Source organism: Mixophyes fleayi, chromosome 1 (genome assembly GCF_038048845.1).
Source record: "Mixophyes fleayi isolate aMixFle1 chromosome 1, aMixFle1.hap1, whole genome shotgun sequence".
Lineage (NCBI taxonomy): Eukaryota > Metazoa > Chordata > Amphibia > Anura > Limnodynastidae > Mixophyes > Mixophyes fleayi.
The window spans coordinates 177,727,075-177,741,618 of record NC_134402.1 but is presented as its reverse complement, the minus strand read 5'-3'; positions in this window follow the sequence as shown (position 1 = coordinate 177,741,618).

The window sequence follows — 14,544 nt, the reverse complement described above, 5'->3', positions numbered from 1 at the left end:
AAGCTGTGCTTACCAAAACTGCATATTCAGCATTTGTAGCAATATTTTTTATCCATGTGGTTTGGATAAGTGCATCAATAAATTTACCATGATATTCAGTACATGTCAGCTGCAAATTGAGTGGTCATCATTTTTGTCCAATCTGTTACAGGGAGAAAGATTGCCTTGACTCTATCAAACAAATATTTCGTAGCCCTCTTGTAATCATCTCTAGTTTTCAGTTCACTTGATTTTAAATCAGCTTCCCTGACCATAGTGTCTGTAACACTTTCTCCAAATATTAAATTAAACGACTGTAATATATCTGGAAAAGTAGGACTATGTACAGTATATATCAGATTTAAATTCTTTAAAGTACCACTGGGATCCTTCTTGGGGTTTGGGCATCTAGGACCTGATTCATTAAGGATCTTAACTTATTTTAGTCTCCTGGACAAAACCATGTTACAATGCAAGGGGTGCAAATTAGTGTTATGACTGCCTTTGTTTTGTATCTGGCAGCAGTACCTATAATCCATCAGAGGTGTTGCTGTCCTGCTCCTGAACTCTGCAATATGCCTGAAGGAGTTAATCTCCTTGTCTGATGCTAATTAGAACTGCACCTGTTGCACTGCTTTAAGTACCTGCCTCTAGCTCTGCTCTGTTCAGTTCATCCGTTTGTTCCTGGCTGCTGCTAACCTGCTCCTGTGCTATTTGATATATACCTGCTGGACTGAACTTTTATGTATGACCCCTGCCTGTACCTTGGACCTTGCCTGCTTGCCTGAGACCCCGAATCATTTGCCTGTACCTTGGACCACGCCATTCTGCCTGTTGCCCTGACTTTTTGGACAGACTTGTGGACCTCGCTAATTTGCTTGATCTCTGCCTGGCTATTTGGATTTGTTTGTATGATCACTGCTTTATCCCTGGACTCTGTCTGCTTTCCTGGACAGCCTTGTGCCTTCTGGACTGGGGTAAAACTTATTATACTTGTTCCTGCCATTTTACTATACAGTCTCTTTTGGAACCTGTTATCCATGGATTTGAGTTATCTTTGTTAATATATTTACCAGAATAAAGACACTTTGCCTTACACTACTGTTGCTCTTCGTGAATGCACTGGGATTCATAACAATTAGTACTCTGTTTTGCACATAAGTTAAATACTGCCTGATTTTTCATGTAGCACACAAATATAAACTTATAATATACACTACAATTTCGGTGTACAAATAAGCTATCAAGTATTTGTGTGCTACATGAAAAAACAGGCAGTATTTAACTTATGTGTAAAACAGAATACTAATTTGCACCCCTTGCATTGTAACATGGTTTTGTCCAGGAGACTGAAATAAGAAGATTCTCAAGTTAAGATCCTTAATGAATCAGGTCCCTGGTTATTATTTCCCTTAAGTCACTAGGTGACCAGGGGACATGCACCGTCCAATCCACTGCAGGGGGAGATGGTTGTTGATTCTGTGAATTGGGTGCTGGTACCATCATTTTTTGCACCACTTCCAGACTGTCATCAGTAATACTTGTACCAGATAAAATTCCATGTCTTTGGGTTACATCAAAAGATACAGGGGCAACCTGACCTCTTGGGGTTGAGGTTAAAGGCTGGCTCCCTGTTATATCGGTATACAAAGTTACAGGTACGGCAGCATTGGAGACCCTGGAAGTATGCGCCCCCACATTCCTTTCATGGAGTCCTATGCTCTCTGCTGTAGATAATGCTGACAGCTGTGAACTGCTTTTCTCTGCCTGTTGATCTGTCCCTTCTTCAGCCCCCCCTCATTGCAACTTCTTGTTCTGCACTTTCCTGTGCGGGAGGGGCTAAAGCTGCACAGCACATCTAAGTTGCTGCTGCTGCGAAAGCACATAATGGGGTAAATATATCAAAGTGCGATTTTGCAACTTCAGCGATTTTCTCGGGAGAGTTGAAACTCGCCGATGTATGAAGCTGAGATTTCATGCAAAATCGCCAGAGTTGTGCTTCTGTCAAAATCGCTGTTTGCAAAATCGCCAGTGATCAAACTCCCGACTGTTTGCCACTGCAGCTATACAGCTCTCAAATGTATGAAGCTGCAAGTTAGCAAACTCAGGAGAGTTTGCTTCAAAACACGCCAGATACAACACGCTGCTTGATAGCAGCGCGTGGTACAAACACATCACTGTTACACTGCCCTGGCAGTGTTAAAACTGTAAAGAACAGATCAAAGGGGAAAAAAAAAGCGTGGGGTCCCCCCTCTATTCCAGCTTAACCCTAGTGCTGCCTGACTAGTGCTGGTCCCGTGAAAATCGGGGAAAAATTTTGCGTGGGGTCCCCTCGGTTTTCACTTTACCAGCACTAGGCAAACCAGCCAGGGTTGGCGGCACTATAGCAGTGGGACACACGGCAGGGGTCCCCCTGCCATAATGACTAACCAACCCTAGACTGTTCAGCGCTGGGCTGGATTCCCTAGGGAGTGGGGTCCGCCGAAAAAAATGAGCGGGCCCCCCCTTAGAAAGAACCAGCCCAGTGCTGATAGCACTAGGGCTCTTCCTACTACCCCTGGGCTGTGGGTAGTAAGGTACGTTTTTTGTTTTTTTTTCACTTTGATCTGTTCTTTACAGTTTTTACAGCTGCCGGAGGGCAGTGTAACAGTGATGTGTTTACAACTCACTGTTACAACACAGGAGAGTTTGCCAAACACAAGAGAGTTGGCTAATCTCGGGAGTGTTTACATCGCACAAAATCGCCAGAGATGACCAGCGATTTTGAACTTCAGTGTCAAAATCGCAACTTGATACATTTCAGGTTTTTTTTTTCAAAACTCTCGGGTAAACACCCGCGATTTAAACACGATGGCAAACTCGCACTTTGATACATTTACCCCAATGTATCTTCATCAATGTTTCACGCATGTACATTTGTGGGACATAAGGGAGTGGAGGTTTTTTAGTTAGTTTACTTTCTACAGCCCACAGATTATTTAATTTCCATTCATCAACTCTTCTTCTTAGCACATTTTTAAAATTATACAAAATTTGAACATCAAAGGTACCTTTTATAGGGAAGGTTAATTTGTCAGAAGTCTCCTCATGCCAGCGCTTAAAGGTATTTTGCAGCAATTAAACCATGTTTCCTGTACATGTAACTGGCTGCCGATCCCTCTGGGATATCCAGAAGCAAAGATTGTCCTTTCCCCATTTAAATGACAGATTCACAACACAAAAAAACCTCAGAAGTTTGTACAACGCTAGTTACAAGATTTAACTCCGTCTAGGTCTTATACCCCTCAGAAATACAGGCAGGACAAATTATTCTTGACGTTTGCAAGTCTTTGTCACCGCGTTCGTTGAAAAGTCACAACTAGAGATGGGCGGGCTCTGTTCCCCGAGAACCGAACCCACCCGAGCTTTGGGTATCCGAGTACCCGCCAGCTCGGAATCCAAATCGAGGCCGAACATCATCGTGACATCGTCGGATCTCGGGGCTCGGTTCTCGCGATACTTGAAGATTATAAATACACGTCTCCACAACAATCCATCGCCATTTGACAGAGGGAGAGAGCAGGGTGTAGTCACAGGCTGATTAGAGCAGGGACAGAGAATACAATATTCTGATTCCAATTGTGCTAACAAAAATCGCTAGAGAAGAGAGGAGGATAGAGGAGGTTTTTTTTTTCTTTTTTCAATATTTGGCACTCAAAGTGCTTTTGGGGTGTCCCCCATTATTTTGCCTAAATATTTCTGGCTGTCAAAATTAGTATCTGTCAGCAGTATCAACCAAATATTTTTTAGCACTACAAGTGCTTTGGGCTCAGAATGGATTCAAAACAGTCCACATATGAGCCGAATGAGCAACCAGGTTCTGTCACCAGTCCTGATGGTAGTGTTCCCAGTACGTCATCTGAGCAAGGCTATGTCAAACTACACAGTGTTTCGAAATCAGTCCAAAAAAACACACAAATTTTTTTTACTGTGTTGAAGCGAAAAAGAAGTGTAACTGAGCAAAATTGCCAACATGCCATTCTACACACGCAGTGGCAAAGAGAGAATGAGGCCTTCACCTTTCTCTATTAGTGGCAGATCCCAAAAGTTACCGAGCCTACAATTGGTGCACAACTACTGTTACGCGTCAAAGCCGAGCTGCAAGATAACAGTAAGGCATTAGAGGATAATGTTTGCTCTGATTCACAAATGACACCAATCCCTGTGGAGAGTCCATCCAACAGTGGGATGTCTAATCGTGAGCATTCTGCTGATGTGTGCCTTAATAGCCGAGTGTAGCCGGTGATACACAATTTGAGGATGCCACCTTGGAATTAGAATAGGATGAGGGGGAGATATGTGTAGGCGAAGAGGGCGCTAATAAGGATATGTTGATGAGGTTGTTTGTGTAAGTCCTGCACCAGTGGCAGCAGTTCTGGCACGTGATAAGAAAAAGGGCATTGTCATGCCAGGCCATAAAACAAAAAAATCCATTTCTTATGTGTGGAATTATTTCTATCCAGCCTCGGACTGGCCTGCCAGGGAGCCGGACTATATCCACCGGTAGGCCCCAACACCTGATAGCCCCACCCACTTCCTTGGTGGGGCGGAGCAAAGTAAAGATGGTCCTGATCGATTTTCATTAAAACAGAGAGCTCAGACTAACTACTATGATAGCTGTCCACTGCTGCTCTCTGCTCCCCCAGCCTCCCAGCTGCTGCTGTGAGCCTCTCAGCGACAGGCAGCAGCTGTCAAATGAGATCGGAGGTAAATTGCAGGGGAATGACTCGTGATCATGTGATCGTGACTCTGCTTCCTAGTTCATCAACTTCCTGCTGCTGCTGTGAGAAGGAGGCTCTACTGTTAAGAGAGGCTGTGTAAGTATTTCTATTTCTCTCATCTTCAAATTATTTGTCCTACTCTATGGAACTGGAAGTAGAGGATATCTTATGAAAATACTGGCACCTGAATATTATTCAGTGTGTATGCACTGCAGTGCTCACCAATATATTGATGACATACTTGTTTTAGAGAATGCCAGTTATTCCAGTAGGGGAAAATGGATAAAACACTATCAGATATATATGAGTATATGTTAACAAGTGATTCTTTAAGAACTAATCTAATACTAACATGTCACCAAGGACAGGTTGTTTTGTTGTATTGCTTACAGAATAATAGAGGTGTGGAGAGCAGTCACTCCATATTGTTGTTTCTCATAAGTATCTGAAGCTTTCATATCCAAGCAAACTGCCCTGATAAAGCATCTGGTAACGTGTATTTGTGTATATATATATATATATATATATATATATATATATATATATATACACACACACACACAGATATACATAATCTCAAAGTTTTCTGGTATACAGTGGTATATAGATAGCTGTGTGTATGTGTATGTGTATGTGTATGTATATGTGTATATGTGTATATGTGTGTGTATATATATATATATATAGCTCAGTGGTTCCCAAACCGTGTGCAGTGGCTCCCTGGGGTGCCTCAGTAATCTCACAGGGGTGCCTCGACCAGGGCCAGTGGTAAGCAAGGCGGGGGACTACTTGGTAATTATTTTGGCTTAGGGGTGCCTTGAAAAAATTATGAGGGCCCTAAGGGTGCCTTGAACTGAAAAAGTTTGGAATCCACTGATATAGCTAGCTATCTATATACCACTGTATACGAGAACACTTAAATTATATATAATTTAAATTGAATTATTTCTTATTTTATAATGCTAATATCATGTTAATATTAATAATAATGGGACCAACAAATAAACGTTCATGTTATTTCACACAATAGTGCCCCCAGTTCATATTCTGCCACACAGTTGTGTCCCAGATCATATTATATCTCAAAACTGTGCCCTCCAGTTTTATCCATCATAGTTGTGCCCCCAACTCTCATTAACCCTCATAGTTGTGTCCCCATTTCATATTATACCTCATAGTTGTGCCCCCAGTTCATGTTACATCTCTTAGTTGTGAACTCAGTTCATGTTATGCCTCATAGTTGTGCCCCCATTTATGTAAGCTACGTTTGCTTTTGAAGATTTTATTTGATTGTCAGCAAGAAGATAGTTTTGCAAGAGAGAACAGATAAAATAATATAGTAAATGCTTTCAGGTATGTGTGAGCAACTACTAATTTTGTCCTTTGGTCTGATGCAGCTTAAACTCCTTTATTTGATATTAACGGTGCTTTGGTAGACTTGTTTTTAACTAAACAGAACTCGCTCAGCGGCAGCGCTCAGCCTCTCATTGTAACAGGGAGAGGAGAGGGTAGGAGGGGTAGTTTCTGACAATAAAAAGCACTACTTGTAAACATAAAATTATACTGTTAATAGGGAGGCTGTTAAACTAAATTAAAAAATGTCCATAACTGTATGTTACAACCATTATGATGGTTAATTTATATGCTTTCATTTAAAAGCTGCTGTTTTATTTTTCTATTTCTAATGTATATTTTTGTATTTAATCATACATGTGTTTATCGGTATAAATAAAGGTTATTTATTGATTGATACACATTTCATCTCTATTTTCTTTACATGATACATGTGAAATTGACCTTATTTGCAAGGTCCGCTTTTTCTTTATAGACTACACTTGGTGCTATACACTGTCCTCCGTGAGCAGACCACACCCCCTTAATGACTGGCCACACCCCCTACTGCAGTTGGCCACACCCCAATGTAGTGGGCCCCTATCACCGCATTCCCCCGGTGGGCCCTTTATGTCCCAGTCCGACACTGTTTCTACCCCAATCCAGACAACAACTGTATAGCCATTTGTAGTGTATGTCAAGCCACAGTCAGCCGAGGGAGGGACCTTAACCATCTTGGAACCTCGTCTATGTTATGCCATTTGACGAGAGTTCATGGCAAAGTGTTGGGAAAAGCTGAAAGTTCTTCCAAAAAATTACAAGCACTCCATCAGCTAAGACCCTCCGGTCACTGACATCCCGACGGCTACAAAATACACCCACCACACCATCCTCATCAATATCCTCAGTAGCGCTCGGAGTTAGCCCGGAATCCCACTTATTAAGACTGGATGACTCCTGCACTATTATTGATTCCTCTGAAGAAAGCTTTAGTCCCACTGCTGCTGCTGCTGTTGCTGCTGCTGGGGGTGAATCGTCAGCCCAGAGGCAGGTCAAGAAAATGAGCAGTCCTACATTTCAGCAATTAACTGTGAAACAATCATTTGTTAGGGGAAGCAAATATGACAGCAGTCACCCAGTCGCCAAGCGAATCACAGACGCCATGGCTGCAATGTTAGTGTTAGATCTGCGTCCAATCTCCACAAAAAACGCAGCTGGTTTTTCACAGTTAATTGAGGTTTTGTGTCCGCGTTACAGAATTCCATCGCGACACCATTTCTCGAGTAAAGCAATTCCACAACTATATCAAAAAGTGTATAAAAATGTAGAAATTGCGCTGAAAAATGCCATTCTGCCAGCTGTCCACTAAACCGCAGATATGTGGACAAGTGGAAGTGGCCAAACTAAAAACTATATGACTGAGAGCCCACTGGGTTGGTCATTCACCTTCACCAGCAGGAACAGCAGCAGCATTTACACCACTACATAACATTTGTCACAGGCAGGCCACTCTTTGTATCACCGGCTTCACTAACAGGCATACAGCTGACAATTTGTTACGCAAACTAAGAGATGTGATTGATACATGGCTTATACCACTTGGACTCTCCCCAGGATATGTAATTTCTGATAACGCCAACAATATAGTGCGAGCATTACAGCTGGGTGATTTCCAACACATTCCCTGTTTTGCTCAGACCATCAACTTGGTGGTGCAGAGTTTCCTACGAAATAACCGTGAGGTGCAGGAAATGCTTTCGGTAGCACGTAAAATTTCAGGCCATTTCAGGCATTCTGCCACAGCATGTAGGAGATTACAGCAGCTCCAAGAGCAGTTTAACTTGCCCTGCCACCAACTTAAGCAAGAGGTGGTAACTAGGTGGAATTCCACCCTGGTAAAAGCTTCAGAGGATGAAGGAACAGCGCAAAGCCATCCAAGCATATTGCTCAAGCCATGACATTGGGAAAGGAGGGGGATGTATTTACCTCTTGCACAGTGGGGAATCCTTTCAGTGCTGTGCAAGGTGCTGAAACCATTTGAAGTTGTGACGTGTGAGGTGAGTGCAGACTCTGCTAGTTTGAGCCAAGTCATTCCTTTAATTAGACTATTGGAAAAGCAGCTTGAGAAACTGAAGGAGGAGCTGAAAGCAAGCAATTCAGCAAAGTATGTTGGCCTTGTCGACCAAGTACTTCATTCGCTTCACAATGATCCTCGAGTTATTAAGATCTTGAACTCGGATCAGTAAGTTTTGGCCACTGTGCTCCATCCAAGGTTTAAGACCTCCATTGAGTCTTTACTTGTAAATGAGCGATATGTGAACTTTTGCAAGGAGCTATTGCTCAGCAAGCTGGCCGCTGAACTGGGCCTCGGCTTGACGACGTATCCTCCTTCACTTTTTCAAGCTGCTGCTGCTCGTAAAAAATTAAATTTCCCAAAAAGAAGCAGGGAAGACGCAGGGGGCAGACCAGAACAATTTAACATCTGGGCTGGTTTGAAGGATTTTTCAAAAAAATGCATCACCTTGCCCATAACTCCATCCAATACGAGTATAAACATGCAAAGGATGGTGGAGGATTATTTTCAAGAGTTAATTGATATGGAAATGTCACAGTCCCTTTCCTTACTGGGAGGAAAAGCAGGCCATTTTGAAACCCATGTACAAACTTGCTTTGTAATACCTACAGTGTGTACTCTGAACGAGTGTTCAGTACAGCCGGGAACTTAGTCAGTGATTGCCGTCGACGGTTACTTTAAAAAAATGTGGAGAAAATGATGTTTATAAAAATGAACTACATCTTCCACGAGGAAGGCCTTTACCATCAAAGACATCCAAGCACTGACTGTTCTCTAATGGCGGATTCAAGCGGCGATGAATTGATAGTCTGTGATGATGACGTACACACTGATGAGGGTGAGGATGAAGCTGAAGATGATGACGATAACATCTTTTTAAAACTTTCAATGTAAATGTAGGGTGCAATCTACCCCCAAAGAGGAAAGGGACTTGTGGCATTTCCATATCACGTACCGTCTTGAAAGGCTGCTGTTTGGGCAATTTCTCCTTAAGGGTAGGGTGTCATAGACAGAGTGACCCCAAACTGGCTTTGTCCATTTATCTTAATATTGTACAGTCTATAACGGCTGAATTTTTTGGTATTTTCAACAAGTGGAGGGGGGCCTATAGAGACAGAAAGCAAACTGCCTTTTTCCATTTCTTTACATATTTAACTATAATTGTAGGGTGTAATATACATCCAAATACGATGGCTGCATTGCCAATATGCATAGATGGAGAGGAAGACAATCTTTTTTGTGTGTAGAATTAATGAAGGCCTACCTACCAGGATTTAAACAGTTTTTTTGATAATTTATTAGCATTACAATTAGATTACTTATCCATGAAATAGGTGGATCACTAAATTTGGTTATTTTAGGCCCAAAAACATTGATTTTTCCAACAAACTAGCAAAACAAAGCCAAACAAAAACAAAGCCAAAACCAAAACACGCAATGGCGGTTTTGCAAAACCAAAACACGATGGTAATCCAGATCCAAAACCGAATACAAAACCAAAACCAGTAACCATCTCTAGTCACAACACACAAAACTAGGAAACACAAACAAAACCTCAGAAGTTTTTACACTGACAAAAATCAATAACTAATAAGCACAATAATCACAATGACAAAGAAACCTTCCACCTTGCTATCAAATCAATACAACACCTAAGAAGAGAGAGAAAAAAATCAGATCATATAACTCACCAAACAGCATGGAACGTTCATCAGAGACCACCTCCAAAATTCCAAAATAACACAGCCATTTTCAAAGAAAGAGTCAGATGATTTGAGAATAAAAAAATCAAGTTTATTGAAGCTTGCATTAATCACAGACCCTCTAGACTGGTCAGTGTACAAGGTAACGATAATACATTTCTACATAAGTTTATAAGCAATGATCTTGGCACCCTTGCGATGAGGGGCATTTAGCTTGACATTTACACTGATTGGTTAACTATTAATTACATGCACATCTACTCAAAGAATGTGCCTCCTCATCCAGAATGTTTTAAAACATGCCTTGTCTGAGGTTTTGCAGACACAGATTATCTTATCAATGTTTCTAAATAATCATTAGTACAAGACAGTATGGCCTTGTGCAAAAGTGTACATTTCCATGAAGAATGAAAGTCATAAACATTTCTTGCAAAACTTAGCTTCATTAAAGCTATAGCATGCAGTTACTATAATTGTTGCTACACTCCATTTTGTAATCCAGGCTGAATATTCAAACAAATCTACATCAGGGCTTTACCTTACAATTGTTGTTTTAAGATGGCTGTCTGATCTTTCTTTGATGCATGAGACATGACCATATGAACAAAGAGCTGGAGAGAGAAGCTGTGAGTTTGAAAGGTAAGACCTAGGGCTAGATTTACTAAGCTGTGGGTTTGAAAAAGTGGGGATGTTGCCTATAGCAATCAATTAGATTCTAGGTGTCATTTTGTAGAAGGTACTAAATAAATGAAAGCTAGAATCTGATTGGTTGCTATAGGCAACATCCCCACTTTTTCAAACCCACAGCTTAGTAAATCTAGCCCCTAGTGTCAGTTACGGCATTTTGAAGCCATCATGCCAGTTCACACATTTTAAGAGGTCAAGGTACTTGCCCAAGTTCATCTCTGCTTCCTACTTGCTACAGTTGTAGGGACTGATTCATTACTGATCTTATCTTGTGCGGAAGTTGTGATGAGTATTTTAAGTATAAACGGGGAGATAAGAAATTCGCAATTCAGCAAGGAGCGGAAAGTTCAAAGACACGCCCATGTTAAATCCTTTACACAACGGAAAATAAAATACAATGGATCTTAAGCAGTTAGTCCATCTTAAGATCCGCTTCTAAAGATCCTCTGCTTAATTAAAGATAAGAAAGTTTTACGTAACGGCAAATGTGGTAGGTGCGAAGGGTTTGTTTAGAAATGTAATAACCCAATCGGAGTGTATTATGAATTACTGTTGTAACCTTTATTTTTTTTAACACACATGTTTATATAACCTGGCACAAATGGCTTTGAAGTGTTAATGAGCTAAATCAACACACCTTCTTATTCACCTACATGAAAGATCGTATAATGAGTTTGATTTGAAATCTCTATGTGGATGCAAATTCATCTCATAATAATTCACTAGCAGAAATAAACATTCATATTGAAATTAGTATATTATAAAAATATATATTATGAACGTTCTAAAATGCGTAGCGTACTTTATCATAATCAATAGTACATACAACCTCCACACAGATAAAGGCCATGAGTCGAACTCATGACTCCCTTTTTGGAAGGTGGACTGGCTAACCATTAGCACTTCTGTCTCACAACAGTGGCGTCATGAGTTTGAATATCAAGCATGGCTGTAGCATCTGTGTGCAGCTTGTGGCCCTTATTCTTTAGTGAAAGGAACACAAGAGGAACTTTGAACAAACCAGCCTGTTTTGTTTTTGCAATGGCTAGTATTAGGATAGTATTTAGCAAATAAGGAAAGTAAAGGTTTGTTTGCATGTAAGACACAAACACTTGTTGTCTTGTTTTTTACTCTGTCGTTCAAATGTGATCTACTACACGCTCTACCAAAATGATAAATCTGTCCTCATATTTTAGATGTATCTACCTTAAATGCAACTTTCTTAGCGCAGATGCATTTTTTATTTATTGCAATATTTTAATTTCAAAAAAGATTCTGCACCACAGGTCACATTCACATTATTATGTGCATGTTGACATCTATTACTATGAATGGCCTAAGACTCAGAGGGGGGTGGCTTGATTTTGAGGCCACTTTTTTGGAGTAAAAGGCAACATTGTCTTGAAACCTTGTTTTCATTCCATCTATGGTTTGTATGTGTTATGTTATGTACTTAGCTTTTACAAAAATCAATGCAGGCCACAGTGGAGCAGCATGGTGGTTTAGTTGCTCGCCTTACTGAACTGGGGTCATGAGTCCAAATCCCAAGCATGCCCTTATCTGTCTGGAGTTTGTATGTTCTATTTCATGTTTGTGTGGGTTTACTGTGATATTCAAAGTTGATGTACAATATGCTCTTTGTCACACTCCGCTCCCCGGGTATTTCCACCTGAGCCTTTAACACTGACTATCACCTTAAATATCTCTTCTTAGTACAGGCTGTCAGCCATGGTTGCTCCTTTGATTATTTCACCTGTGTGTTAGTCAGTTCTGCCATTGGTCAGCCTCCCTTTATAAGGCTCCTCCTTTCACCTTTTCCTTGCTGGTTCTTCAAGTCATACCTGACCTGGTTCTATGCCTCCTCCATGATCCATATCCTGTGGTATCTGTGCTTCATCGCCGCTGTGTGTCTGGACTCTGCTAATCTCTACACATCTATTCTGCCTACCTGTGGTAATCGCTGTGATCAAAACCTGCTGCCTACTTGGCCTGCACCACTGGCTATTGCTGCCTTGTTCCACATCCTTGTGGTAATTGTGCTTCAACACTGCTGGTGTCTGGACTATGCTGATCTCTACACATCGGTTCTGCTTACCTGTGGTAATTGCTGTGATCAACATCCACTGCCTACTCGGCCTGCACTACTGACTACTACTGCCGTGTTCCACATCTCCGTGGTAAGCTGCCCATCTTCGTTGCTGTGTGTCTGGACTCTGCTGATCTCAACGTACCTGTTCCACTACTTGTGGTAATTGCTGTGATCAGCATCCACTGCCTACTCGGTCTGCACCACTGACTACTACTGCCGTGTTCCACATCTCCGGGTAATATCTGTGATCTACTTCTACTGTCTACCTGGCCAGCACCACTGACTACTATTGCCGTGCTCTCCATTCCCGTGTAATCGCAGTGATCAACATCTATTGCCTATTTGGCTTGCACCATTTACTACTGCTGCTGTGTTCCACATCTCCGTGGTAAGCCGTGCCTCATCGCTGCTTGTATCTGGACTATGCTAATTGCTGTACACCGGTTCCACTGCTGTGGTAATCGTTATGATCAACACCCGCTATTCATCTTGTCTGCACCGCTGATTGCTGCTGTTTTATTCCACGTCCCTGTGGTAAGCTGTGGCTCATCATTGCTATATGTTTCTGGACTTTGCTGGTTTTTGTGCACCAGTTCCACTACTGGTGGTAATCACTGTGATCAAAACCCGCTACCTATTCAGCCTGCATTACTAACTACTGCTGCCTTGTTCCATAATCCTGTGGTGAGCTGTGGCCAATTGTTACTATATATATATATATATATATATATATATATTATATATAATCTATCTATCTATCTATATCAGATTCTGGTGACGTCAGTATATTTGTTTCACTTACCTGTGGGAACAACGCTTGCTATCTACTCTATCAACATCATTGTCTATGTTGGCTTGTTTACATCTTTATAGTGAGCTGTGATTCATCGCTGCTGCATTTGGATTTCATCAAGCTGTTCATCTCCAGTGCTTCATTTAACTTTGTATTATGTTCCACTCCTCAGTGGTATAGTGGTGATTTGCTATTGGCCTTCAGTCTGCATTATTGAATTTCATTGATGGTTCCTATTCTATGTATATTATCATTATCATCTGCAGTTTACTCAACCTTCAGTGAACTTTGTATTATATTTTACAATAAAGTGGTAATCGTTATAATCACCATTTGATGTCCAAATTGGATTTCTTCTGTTATTAAGTCATTCTTCATCTGTCTCACTGGGAACTTTCCTAGAGGACAGCGACCTACATGGGGGGAAGCCACTGAAGCCCAAATTCCCTTGCGGGAGTCTATGGTGAATATCTTCAACCTTGTTAGACTCCGTGCCTCTAGGGAAGTCTAGCTAATACCTATTGAGACAGCAGGATCTCACTCAACTATTCGTGAGCTAACCTGATACTCTTTTTCTAATTTTAATCTGACCTCATATTTAACATTTACCAACCCCTTCAATGCAAGATGGTTTAGGGAAGGTGTTAAATTGTTTTGCCATTTGGCATATACTTTACTTAATGATTCAGGCCCCCAGGGCACCTTATGTGCATGATATTACTACGATTGACCTACCTTTTTGAGGGGGGGGGGGATTGTTGGTTGAGGGCCCCGGTTGTTTTTTGTGAAATGCAATTAGCAACTGGCAACCTTTTTTTCATCATCTCCTGCTTGTATGTTATGTCCCCATCTTGTAAAGAAAAACACTGCAGCCAACACTGGGTCTGCACAGTAGTCTAGTTTGTAGCACCTCTGCCTTCCAATGCTGGGGTCGTGAGTTTAATTCCTGTCCATTGCCTTATCTGTGCGGAGTTAGTGTTCTGAATAGAAGATATAGCCACAAAACGTAGCCTGGAACTGAGACACTATATTTCCAAATGATCAGTAACTTAGTGTCTCAATACCTGCAGCTGTTCAGAACCTGTGGGCTCTGGAGAAAAAACTGGTCAATATACAATAATGACAGT